Here is an 11,763-nt window from a genome sequence, read left to right on the forward strand (position 1 = left end):
GTCTCATAAGAGGCAGATGTCTAGTTTCTGTCTGGGTTCATTCAGAAAAATGCCTCAGAGCAGAAAGTTGGGGTTAACATAGAGCTCATCACATGTGTTTCCCTTCTCTCAAGGATTATAGTCTTGCACTGCCTGTTTATCTATTCCTGGAAACAGTTACCTCATTTATTTTGTCCAGTTTTATGGTTGTATATATATGTCAGGGCAAGTACAAAACCAATATCTTAGTCATGGCTAGATGTGAAAGTCTATTGCATCTTGGCCTTTTGGCCAAGACTAAGTGTAGTATCTGTTCTTATCAGTTCAGCAAACTTTGAAAAAATAAATAAATAAATGAATTTTGGCAAAATCAGGAAATTTTTTTAAAAGTATGCTTTGCTAATCATCTCCATCCTTGGGGCAACTTCTTACACAAACTCATCCACCTGTCATGTGTCCCTTTTACTAGAAAAATGCTTTAGATCAAATCCTTATTAACATATTAGTATATTTGCATTTTGAAAACATCCTTTGAAGTAAAGCCTGAATACAAAAATAATAGAGAAAATCAATGAAGCCAAAGTAGGTTCTTTGAAATGATAATCAACAAAATTGACAAACTTTAACTACATTGACTAAGAAAAAAAATCTACCTGATCTAGCCTAATGATGAGCTCTTCCATTAGTAATTAATGATCTTTGCTTTGTTCATGTCATCTGCTTTAGAACCTGAATTCTTTCAAAGAAATGCTCCTCCTGTTTCTATAAAAATAGTACTGCTAAAATATATTACATAACACTAATATCTGGAAGTCTCTTCATGGTAAATAAATGTGAAATATCATTTTTGATATTGAAAAAAAGTAGAAAAGTTAGAAAATAAAAAAATATTTAAAATTTCATGCATCTCCACTAGCTAATAAAAAATTAATGGACAAAGAATGTTCCTTTTGATCCTCAAATTGCCCCCTCTCATTTTTGCCATAAACTTTGCATATGGCAAGCTCATTACTGATATTAAATATATATGTACCACCTTGATACTACATTTAATCAAATACATACTTACTGCCTTGATACTACACTTATAGCACAAAAGAACAAGTCTATGCAGCTAACAGTCTTACTAATCTCATCATTTTTTTCTTCAGATCATGGAATTTTCTTTTTTTGCATAATTCTCCATGTTCTTTTCTCCTTATTACTGTTCATAACCAACAGAGAGGATGGACAAGAGTGGCTACAAATTAAACAATGTTTATATTTCATAAGAAAATTGTCACCATGGATACCTTATGTTATGATGCCTCCTCAGTTTGCATCCATGTACTATATTCAAACATCAGGAAAGAGATTGAGGAATCAGAAGATCTTGCTTGTAGTTCTCTACCTTTTACTAACAAGCTGTAAGACCACTGGTAATTTCATTTAATATCTTTGGTGCCTTGGTTTCACAATCTGTAAAATGATGAGGTTAGACTAAAGAATTTTAGTATGTAATAATTACTAAGCACTTTCTATGTACGTGTTATTATGCCAGGAATTTTATGTATTTAATGTTATTTAATCTTCACAGTAATATGTCTATGAGACTATTTTTCAATGTTCTCCAGAGAAAAAGAACCAATGGGACATATTTAGATATACAAGAGGAGATTTAGTATGAGAATTTGCTCTTGTGGTTATGGAGGCCAATAAGTCCCATGATAAACTGTCTGCAAGCTGGAAAACTAGGAAAGCTGATGGTGTAATTCAGTACAATGCAAGAGTCCTGAGAATCAGGAGGAGAGGTGGCTGCTAGTATAAGTCCCAGAGTCCACAGGCCCAAGAACCAGGAGTTCCACTGTTGGAGGGCAGAAGAATATGGACATCCCAAATCAATAAAAGACAGAGTGAATTAGCCCTTCTTACTCCTTTTTGTTCTATTTAGGCCTCCAGTGGATTGGCTAACTCGCACCTGCATTGGAGAGAACAATCTGCTTTACTCAGTCTACTGTTTCAAATGCTAATCTCATCTTGGACATACCCTCACAGATCTACTTCTTAAATTATCACCAGCTATCTGTGCATCCCTTAGTCTACTCAAGTCACACATAAAGTTAACTATCACGTAGGCAGATATTATTATTATTATCCCATTACATCCTTGAAAACTTGAGGTTAAGCATCATTAAAGACCTCTTCTAAGTAGTAAATAAAAGAGCCAGAATTGGACTTAAATCTGTCTGACTCCTGGGCCCAGGCTGGTAACCCCCACAATTTCAAGCAAAACATATCCCCAAACATTTTTTTCTTTAAAATATTAAATTTAATATCCAGTTGGGGAGAAGCTTACATGCAAACTGGAGTCTTGTGACTCCTCCTTCTATTGAGCACAATCCAGGCTTGTACTGTGTTTGCATGTTGTCTGTCTGTCAAATTTAGTTCCCAAGTAGAAACTTCGTCTAACACAACATTCTGCCTAGAGGTTCACACATTGCTAGCACTCAGTAACTGCTCATAGCAATATGAATGGCATCTGTTTAGTAAAAGGAATTTTGCCACTAATATTTCTTTTCTATTAGTTCAAATATGTATTTAGCAATTTTAACTGTTGAAAATATTCCAACCTTCTTAGTATCTATAAAAGATTATTTATATTAATATTAGCCTATGATAGCCCCAGTTTGGCATAGTGTGGTTCTAGATAGACTGCACTCTCTGTAAATATACCTAGCCAAGATCTATTCCAGTTTATTCATTCATTTAGTCAGTCAGTGAAAGTTTAGCATTTAGTGAATATTTAGGCATATTATTTGCCTGCCATTGTGCTAAGTACAAGATAAAAACAAAGATAATTCCAGCCTGAAGAATGTATTGTCTAATGCACTGCAGTTTGCAATATAAGTAAGTAAAAGTAGACAATTACAATTTGATATAATAAGTACTAATAATTGGTAGGGTTAGTACTACTCCAAAGGGGGCTTCTAAACCAAGATTAGGGATCAGAGAAGTCATCCTACACAAAGTAATATCCCAGTAAGACTTGGAATGTTCTCATAAATTAGCCAGGTGGAAAACAGATGGAAGAAAATTCCAGAGGGAAGAATTTTTTCAAAGAGCCAAAGATTAGGGAAAGAGAATGACATTATTCTAAAATCTGAATATAGTTCAGAATGGCCCCCCCAAAAATTGGTAAGAAATGAGATTGGGAGGTAGGCAGGTATCATCCCAAAGGACCATATAAGCCTTATAAGCTCCATGTTAAGCCATAGAGTCTTTACCTGAAGGCAGCCAAGAAGGTTTAAATAGTGAAATAGACGATTAGATTTACATCTTGAAAAGGTCACTTTGGCTGCAGTGTAGGAAGCAAATTACAACAAGTAAGGATGGACTGGAAGAGAACAATTGGGGGCCTTCTTAAAATGGTGGTATCCAAAGGCTCTGGATGAATTGGAGTCAATTGAGATAAAATTAACAGTACCTGGTAAATTATTAGAAGAGAGGTAGTTGGGAAGGAATAGGAATCAAAGACATGCTTATGTTTTGGGCCTGAAAAATTAGATGAATGGTAGTTTTATTCATTGGGATAGGGAAGATGTAAGGAGAAGCGGCTTTGGGGTCAGAAAAACTGATTAATTTCATGTTAGTCAAGCCACAGAGATAGTGTTGTTGTTTGTAATATATTATATGACTATTTAAATTCTGATGTAGTACTAATCTGTACCACAAATTAGTACCTGCGAAACAGAGTAGGTGCAGTTTTATCTTACTCTATCAATTCAGTAGATTACTCTAAAGGTGATAAAAAATGGAGATTATTAATCCTAAACAGTATTGATTCTTGAAGAAGGTGATGGTAGAACATATCTCATGGCTGGACCAGAACCTGTGGGGGAAAGTACTATTCTGAGCTAGTCAGTAAAATTATACAATCTTATATGGTAGCCTGGACACATACACTACAATACCAGTTCTATGTGAAGTAACTGAGCAAGAGGCCCTGAAAGATTGCAAACCAATCTCAGCTGATACAGAATTTCTGAAAAAAGTGGCTGCTTCCTTCAACATGAATAAGAGACCAGGTGATATAAAAGAGTAAACCGAATGTCCCAATCCATTCGCTTTCACTGCCGTAGAATTCCTCCCAAGACTGGTCCCATTCACTGAGTGAAACAATTGGAAAATCTGTCCACCAAATTGCCTGATAAAAACTAGGATTATCCCTAAATATCCTATGCTTCCCAGCTGAATAGATTTCTTACCCACTCTACTCAAGTACTTTACCTCTTTAAGCACTTGTGCATCTGTGTTTGTAACTCCACCACAGAAGGGCTCAATGACTTCAGCCTGGGTGTTTTTCAGGGAAGGTGTTAAAACCATAGCCATAAAATTGAACTATATAATGCAATCCTTCAAAATAGATTAACTGCAGGTATCTTAATGAGTTGATGTAATGGAGGATGTCTGCCAAGAAGGATGGCTTTGGCTTGGAAGCAACTGATCTTCGTCCATCCTTCTGATGATAATTAGGTAATATGTCTGCTCGCCTATTGTTTATTGAGGCCAATCCTAATTTATGGCAATAAAATCATGCTCCCAATTTAAAAGGGAAATCTTATGTTTTTGTATTCTATAGTGGAGTGGCAAACATGGTTTAAAGTCATTTAGATAAAAGTCATCCAATGAAGGATGCCCAAGGGCATTCCTGTTTTATGCTGCTCTGCCTTGTCCTCTTTAAAATGATTACTTTATCTATTGAATTCTCAAGGTTGTATTATAAATAATGTGAAGAACACCTTTGTAATTATCTCCTTAGATTAGATTTCTAAAAGTGGAATTATATCATGAGTCAAATATTTTTTTTCAATTTACAATTTAGTATATTCACAAAATTACTTACAGAAAGAAGTACCCATTTAGCTCCTATCAGTAAAATGAGAGTGAGTCTTTCCTTAACACCTTCATTAATAATAGATTGTATCTATATTTTTAATCTTTCCTAATCCAAAATCCAAAATATATTTCATCATTTATTATTTTCAATTATCTGATTATTAATGCATTTAGATATATTTTCATGTTTCCTAGCCATTTTTATTCTATTAATTACCTTTATATGACTATTATCTATTTTATTACTATGCTATTGATTTTTCTTCTTTCATTGTGGATCTCATTTTTTCTCCTGATTTATGAATTTATAATGTTTTGTAACATTAATATTTGTCTCATATTAATATCATTGCCTCCTATTTTTTGACACATATATTTATCTAAACTCTATACTTTTCTAAACTTTATACTTCTGACATATATATTTATCTAAACTCTAAAGTTATTCAGATTTTCTTTCCTCTCAAATAAGTCCTGAGTACATTTTTCCCTCATTATCCTAGTGTTCTTAATTTTGTTAACTAGATTCTTTTGTGCCATTTTAAAAGTACCCACATAGCATATATTTCTTACATTTAGTAGTTAATTGTTGTTCCAGGATATGTTGCCAATTTCTGACCTCAGTATCAGTCCTTGTCTTTAGGTTTAATTTCAGTGGTTTTTATGTAAGAATCTATGAGTGGTAAACTTTCTAGAACAACTTCCTGTGCTTGGAAACAATGATTTATTTCACCCTTACTCTGGAAGGATATTTTAGTTAGGTATAGAATTCTGGCTTAACAGTTATTTTCCTAGCTCTTTGAAGATATTCTTCCTTTGTCTTCTGCCAACTGTTGTTTCTAATGACAGTTTTATTGCCAATCTGCCTATCTTTCTGGTTATCTTGCTGTTTGATGTTCTGAAGTTTCACTTTAATTTTCCTGTTAAGTGTATGAAGAGTGTTAAGGGTTGAGTTGTGTCCCCTAAGAAAGATATGCTGAAGTCCTAACCCCAGTATCTCAGAATGTGACTTATTTGGAAACAGGGTCTTTACATGGGTAATCAAGTTAAAATGAGGTCATTGGGGTAGACTTTAAATAAATATAACTGTTACCCTTATAAATAGGGGAAATTTTGGACATAGAGACAAACATACATAGAAGAGACAGAGGCACAAAGAGAATGCCATGTGAAAAGCAAGGCTGAGATTGGGGTGATAGACCTATGAACAAAGAACACCAAAATTGCCAGCAAACCACCAGAAGGTAAGAGACAGAGGGAACAAATTCTTCCTCACAGCTTTCGGAAGGAACCATACTACTACCACCTCAATTTTGGACTTCTAGCCTCCAAAACTGTGAAACAATAAATTTCTATTATTTTAAGCCACCAGTCTGTGGTACTTTGTTACAGTAGCCCTAGGAAATCAAAACAGTGAGCATTTTCAAATGAGGCTTGTGTGTTTCTTTAAGAATATTCTTAAACATTATATCTTCGGATATTTCTTTTCTATTATTCTTTCTATACTCATTTCTAGATTTTTATTAAATTTATAATGGAATATCTCAATTCATCCTCCATATTTTTAAATTTTTCTTTGAGTTTTAGTTGACATCCTATGCCATATTCCAATTTGCTAATTCTATCTTTGACTTTTTCTATTTTACAGTTTACCCAAATATTGATTTTCTTATTTTTATTCCAATATTTTCATTTTTCATTTTCAAAATAAACCTGCAAGTTAAATAACCTAAAGTTAACCTGAAGTTAATTCAATGTCTTGTTTTTCATTTTATTGGTTTTGTTAGTATTACTTTACTTAATGTGTTTGAATTTTTATTTTGAACTTTGACCTTCTGTGGAAATTTGTTTTTTACCTCTATGCCCATTCCCCCTTGTCTAACTGTTTTACAGTTATCTTAAACTCCGCTTTATCCCAGTGTCCCCTTCAAGTACTTGATGATATATAGTCACTGAGCCAGCAGGTGAATTGGCTCAAGTCTTGCTTTCAATCTGTGTCCGCTTACTCCTGTCTCAGTATGCACAATATGTAATCCAGAAAACTGTTGGTCACAGCGTTTTACACCTTCCTTTAACAGGTAATGGAGCTCTAACACAGCCGGTTTCAAAAGCAGGAAGCCTGACCCTAGCCTCCTATTTTACATGGGCCACATTTAATCTCTGTTACTCTGTCTTAGCTTTGCTTAATTCTGGTCCAAATTTCAGTAGGGAATATGGAGTATACTTATTATATTATATTTTTGGTTTTCTCTTGTGTTTTCGTAGGCATAGGTAAATTTTTAGTTCATCCATGTCTTTTTAATTTTTCACTTTAGAGTTTATCATTGCTATATATTTAGGATGGCATGTGAGGACTCAAACATGAAATCACAAATTTATCTTGAAGAGAAACCCTGATTCCTTTCTAACTTTAATTAAACCTTTGTGAGTCATTCCTAGTTAACTCCTGCTAACCTGTTTCCATAGTTAAATGTGGAAAACTCTTTTGGCCTGGAACTCTGTTGGCCTTGAACTATTCCTAGGCTGTAAATAAATTAGGCTTAAATAACTTTTGACAAAATCAGGCTAAGATAGGCCCTATTTTTTTTTCTAGGTTGATAAAATACACATATACCAGCACCAGATGCAATGTGAACAAAGAGAGATAAGTAATGATTTTTCCTTAATCCTGAATGCTGAACTGGGATTATTTTCCTTCCATGATGCTGAGTCAAGGTTATTGGACCTTACCACTTCAGCATATGGAAAAGAAATCCAAAAAAAAGAGACATATCCACTTGCAATGATTTTTTAACTTTCATTACATAAGAACTCACCCCACTACCAAGCCTAGGGAACATGTTGTTGTAGGATCTAACTAAGAACAATTCTCCTCTTTCCTGGAGTAGAAAAAATGATGAAGAGCCTTGAACTCCTTCCTTGAAAACTAGCGATATTAATTTTCCTCAAAACCTTTTATTGTTGTTCCATATCTTCTACCTTTAATGAAGTCAGTAAGTCTGAGATTGTTTTCCCTCTTAGTGAATGTCCTATTTTTGTCAGTCTAGCTGAAGGATTCTTTATTTGTCATCGGACTACACTAAGATTCTGTTCCTAATTTACCTGGGTATGGTTTATATATTCCTTTAGACTTTGAGCTGAAAACCTAGTGTATGAGCCCATAGTTCTTATGTAGTCATTCAGTTACTAGGGGCTGTGTGAAGAGTAAGCTAGAGAAACTGATAGCTAAAATTCAGGTGGATTGTATCTGCCTACTTCTCTGAAAATTTGAGTACCATACTCTTGAAGTTTTCCATGGTCTTTAAGGAAAGAGTACCTACTATTTAGCTGTTCCCTAGCTTTGGTGTCCCTCTTCAGTCTTTTGTGTATTTCAGTAAGTAGCACAAATCCCCCACCACTATCACTATGACCACCACCAAGTATTATTTACAGTCTTTTTTTAGGCTTAATCTTGCCTCCGGTCATGCACCTTCCTGTTTAAAACCCAACTGGAAGTTAAAATGGTAGCATAATGTGATTTTTCCATTAGACTTACTCCTGTCCTATTCTGTGGAGGAAGGATAAGTTTCAAACGGACAACTTCCATTTTTTTTCTCCCATGGCTCTCTTTTATCACTTGAACTTCTTCACTCACTGATCCAAACCTCAGCGTCCTTGTTTGTCTTTATCCAAATGTATGACAAGCTCATCAAATCAGGTAAGCTTGTAATATGACTTTGTGGTCATACCTCTAGTATTCCTAAAGATAAATTTTTATCTCTATTTTGCATTCGTTTCTGTAAACTGTAGGCAAAGTATAAATCATGCAAACATGTCCTGACTTTACACTCTTTCCCCGAAATTTATCAATACATTTGGCTTTAAATTAGCAATTTATAACAAAAAGTGAGAACTAGTAAGTAATCAACTGAAGAACAGAAAAAAGTATAAAAAGTAGTCAAAAGTAGTCTCAGTAGTCACTGAGAAAGGCTGCTAGGAGTTTGGTTTGGCTAAAACATAGATTATATCTAAGGGAGCCATATTTACTTCTTAGATTCTTATCAGAAAGTGTCAGATAAAAATTATAAATAATAATACTATAATAAATTTTATTGTTCCTTATATTATCATAGGACAATGCATTTGACAAAGTAAGACTTATTTTGTGGAATAAAAAAGAACAAAGGAATAGAATTCATAGGATATTGGTTTTTTCTCTTTCTTTCTTCTTTTTTTTTTAACTAGAAACAACTAGCTGTGTGTGTTGGATATGGCCCCTACCATCTCTGGGGTTTCTTTATTGCAGTTCAAATTAGAGAATGAAATTTTACTCTATAGGGTTATTCCATGCTGCATTTATTTAGGCACAAATGGTAGAAAGATGACTTCTCTGTAGGTGACGTTGCCTGCCTACAGAAAATGTGTTTGATCTCTGCCTAGCCATTTTCTTCAGAGTTTTTGTATCCATAATATCATACTCAACAATCACAAAAAAATAATTGGTAAACCTTAATTGAACATATTCAAAACTCTTCAAGCATAACCCAGAAGAAAAGATTTCAAAATTACACCTAGATGAAATGTTTATCTTTTTATAAATTTCTGTTTGAATGGATTTTGAAGCAAAATTATATTTTATTTTAAAAATAGAGTCAAGATAGTCATGATTAATATTGTTTTGGGAATAATTTATTATAACATAGTTTACATTCAGAAAGTGACTTCTGAAGAATCTTAACGACCCTTTCCAAATTGCTTTCACCTACCTCTGAAGTGAAGGACATTTTACATAAGCACAAAGTGGAAAAAATTAAAATATATACAGCCATGGTTATTAATAGGAAGGCAGGTGGCACTGATTAAAAGAAAACAGTAAAAATTCTCATTTGGAAGTAATTTCACAATTATGTACTATGGATTAATTTAGTCTGGAAACTACTATATGAAAGAAATGCAAATTTAGCTGAGCTTTCTAATTATGAACTATTTAAGGTAAAAAATTATCAGCCTAATTACATTATTCTATACACAGGATCCCATGGTTAGATATTCTTATATCTGAATTTCTCTGCCATCACCTGCCATTGCTATATACTGTCTTCCAAGAAGTGGATTTTAAAAAAAGGAAATAGCCATGTTATTTGACATTTTGCTCTATTTTTCAATACCCAGTGTATAATGAATGCTCAATAAATATTGATAAATAATGTCTTTAATGAGAATCCAGATTAAAATGAATGTTTTACTGTTAATAATCTTTTCTAAGCACAATGCAGTAACTAGGATCATCCGGACATAACTTCACATAAATCACAAACTGGACAAGTTTGGGCAATTGGTTCACATTACCACCTACCATTTTCACTTATCATTTTATATTATGAAGTCTCCTTAGATAAGAATAGAGCAGACCTTTGGTAGAGTGTAATCTTTTCAGACATCTCATAATTCATTTATGCAATGCAGAAGTGAAAATATTTTCAAGCTTTTAGGTAATGATGCCATTGGCCAGGCAAATGACTTTGAATAGCAAAGAGAACAAACTTCTCATTTTGCTCTACTTTTCTAAGACATTACTCTTTCCAACAGTGTGCACTGCCTAGTTCTCAAAATCATTGTGAATAAGAATAATCTAGGACTGTTGAAAAATATTCAGTTCATGAATCTGACTTAAAGAGATTCTAATTAAATAGGAAATGATGGCTGCTGTGACAACTTCATTGGACTATGGGGTAGCAGATGTGAAATATTTCTCTTTATTTTGAAATATTTTTCATGGAACCTAAGTATTATTATAATAATTAACACCTGGGTGGCACAGTCAGTTAAGCAATCGACTCTTGATCTTCCTTCATCATGATCTCACGGTTCCTGAGTTCAAGCCCCACATTGGGCTCTGTGCTGATGGTGCAGAGCCTGCCTGGGATTCCGTCTTCCATTCTGTCTGCCCTTCCCCCAACTTGTGTGTGCTTCTGCACCGGCACTCTCTCTCTCTGTCTCTTAAAATAAACAGGAGCACCTGGGTGGCTCAGTCGTTAGGCATCTGACCTCAGCTCAGGTCATGATCTCACAGTTCATGAGTTCGAGCCCTGCCTCGGGCTTTGTGCTGACAGCTTAGAGCCTGGAGCCTGCTTCAGATTCTGTGTCTCATTCTCTCTCTGCCGCTCCCCCACTTGTTCTCTGTCTCTCAAAAGTAAATAAAAATGTAAAAATAAAGAAATAAATAAATAAAACAAACATAAAAAACTATTAATAATTAACACCTCTCAGGAAACAATATAGGGGGGCGCCTGGGTGGTTCAGTCAGTTAAGTGTCGACTTTGGCTCAGGTCATGATCTCGTGGTTCATGAGTTCAAGCCCTGTGTTGGGCTCTATAGTTATAGCTCAGAGCCTAGAGCCTGCTTCAGATTTTGTGTCTCCCTCTTTCTCTGCCCCTCCCCTGCTCATGCTCTGTCTCTCAAAAATAAAGCATTTAAGAATTTTTTTTAAAAAAGAAACAATATAGGAAAGGATTCTTTTTTATTTTTTTAATATTTATTTATTTATTTTGGGAGAGAGAGCTCGAGCAGGGGAAGGGCAGAGATACAGGGGGACAGAAAATCCCAAGCAGGCTTTGTGCTGACAGCACAGGGTTTGAACCCACAAACTGTGAGATAATGACCTGAGCCAAAATCAAGAGTTGGAAGCTTGACCAACTGAGCCACGCAGGTGCCCCAGAAAAAGATTCTTTTAAAAACATTTTTTTCTAATTATAAAAATATTATATGTTCATTATATAGAAATTTGGAAAATAATGGAAGGTACAAATAAGAATCTAAAATTTGACCATATCCCACTATGGGGAGATAACAGCCATTAACTTTTCTTCCCTTTTTGGAGCATTTTAATTGTTTTATTTAAGAACGAAGAATATTGTAATAATTATACAT

At 34.4% G+C, this 11,763-nt stretch overlaps 1 pseudogene; it reads left to right on the forward strand.

Moving 5' to 3' along the window:
• The first annotated feature begins 250 nt into the window (after positions 1–250).
• LOC113600046 (uncharacterized) lies at positions 251–408 on the forward strand (annotated as a pseudogene).
• The last annotated feature ends 11,355 nt before the right edge of the window (positions 409–11,763 follow it).

This window comes from Acinonyx jubatus, chromosome C2, assembly GCF_027475565.1.
Source record: "Acinonyx jubatus isolate Ajub_Pintada_27869175 chromosome C2, VMU_Ajub_asm_v1.0, whole genome shotgun sequence".
Lineage (NCBI taxonomy): Eukaryota > Metazoa > Chordata > Mammalia > Carnivora > Felidae > Acinonyx > Acinonyx jubatus.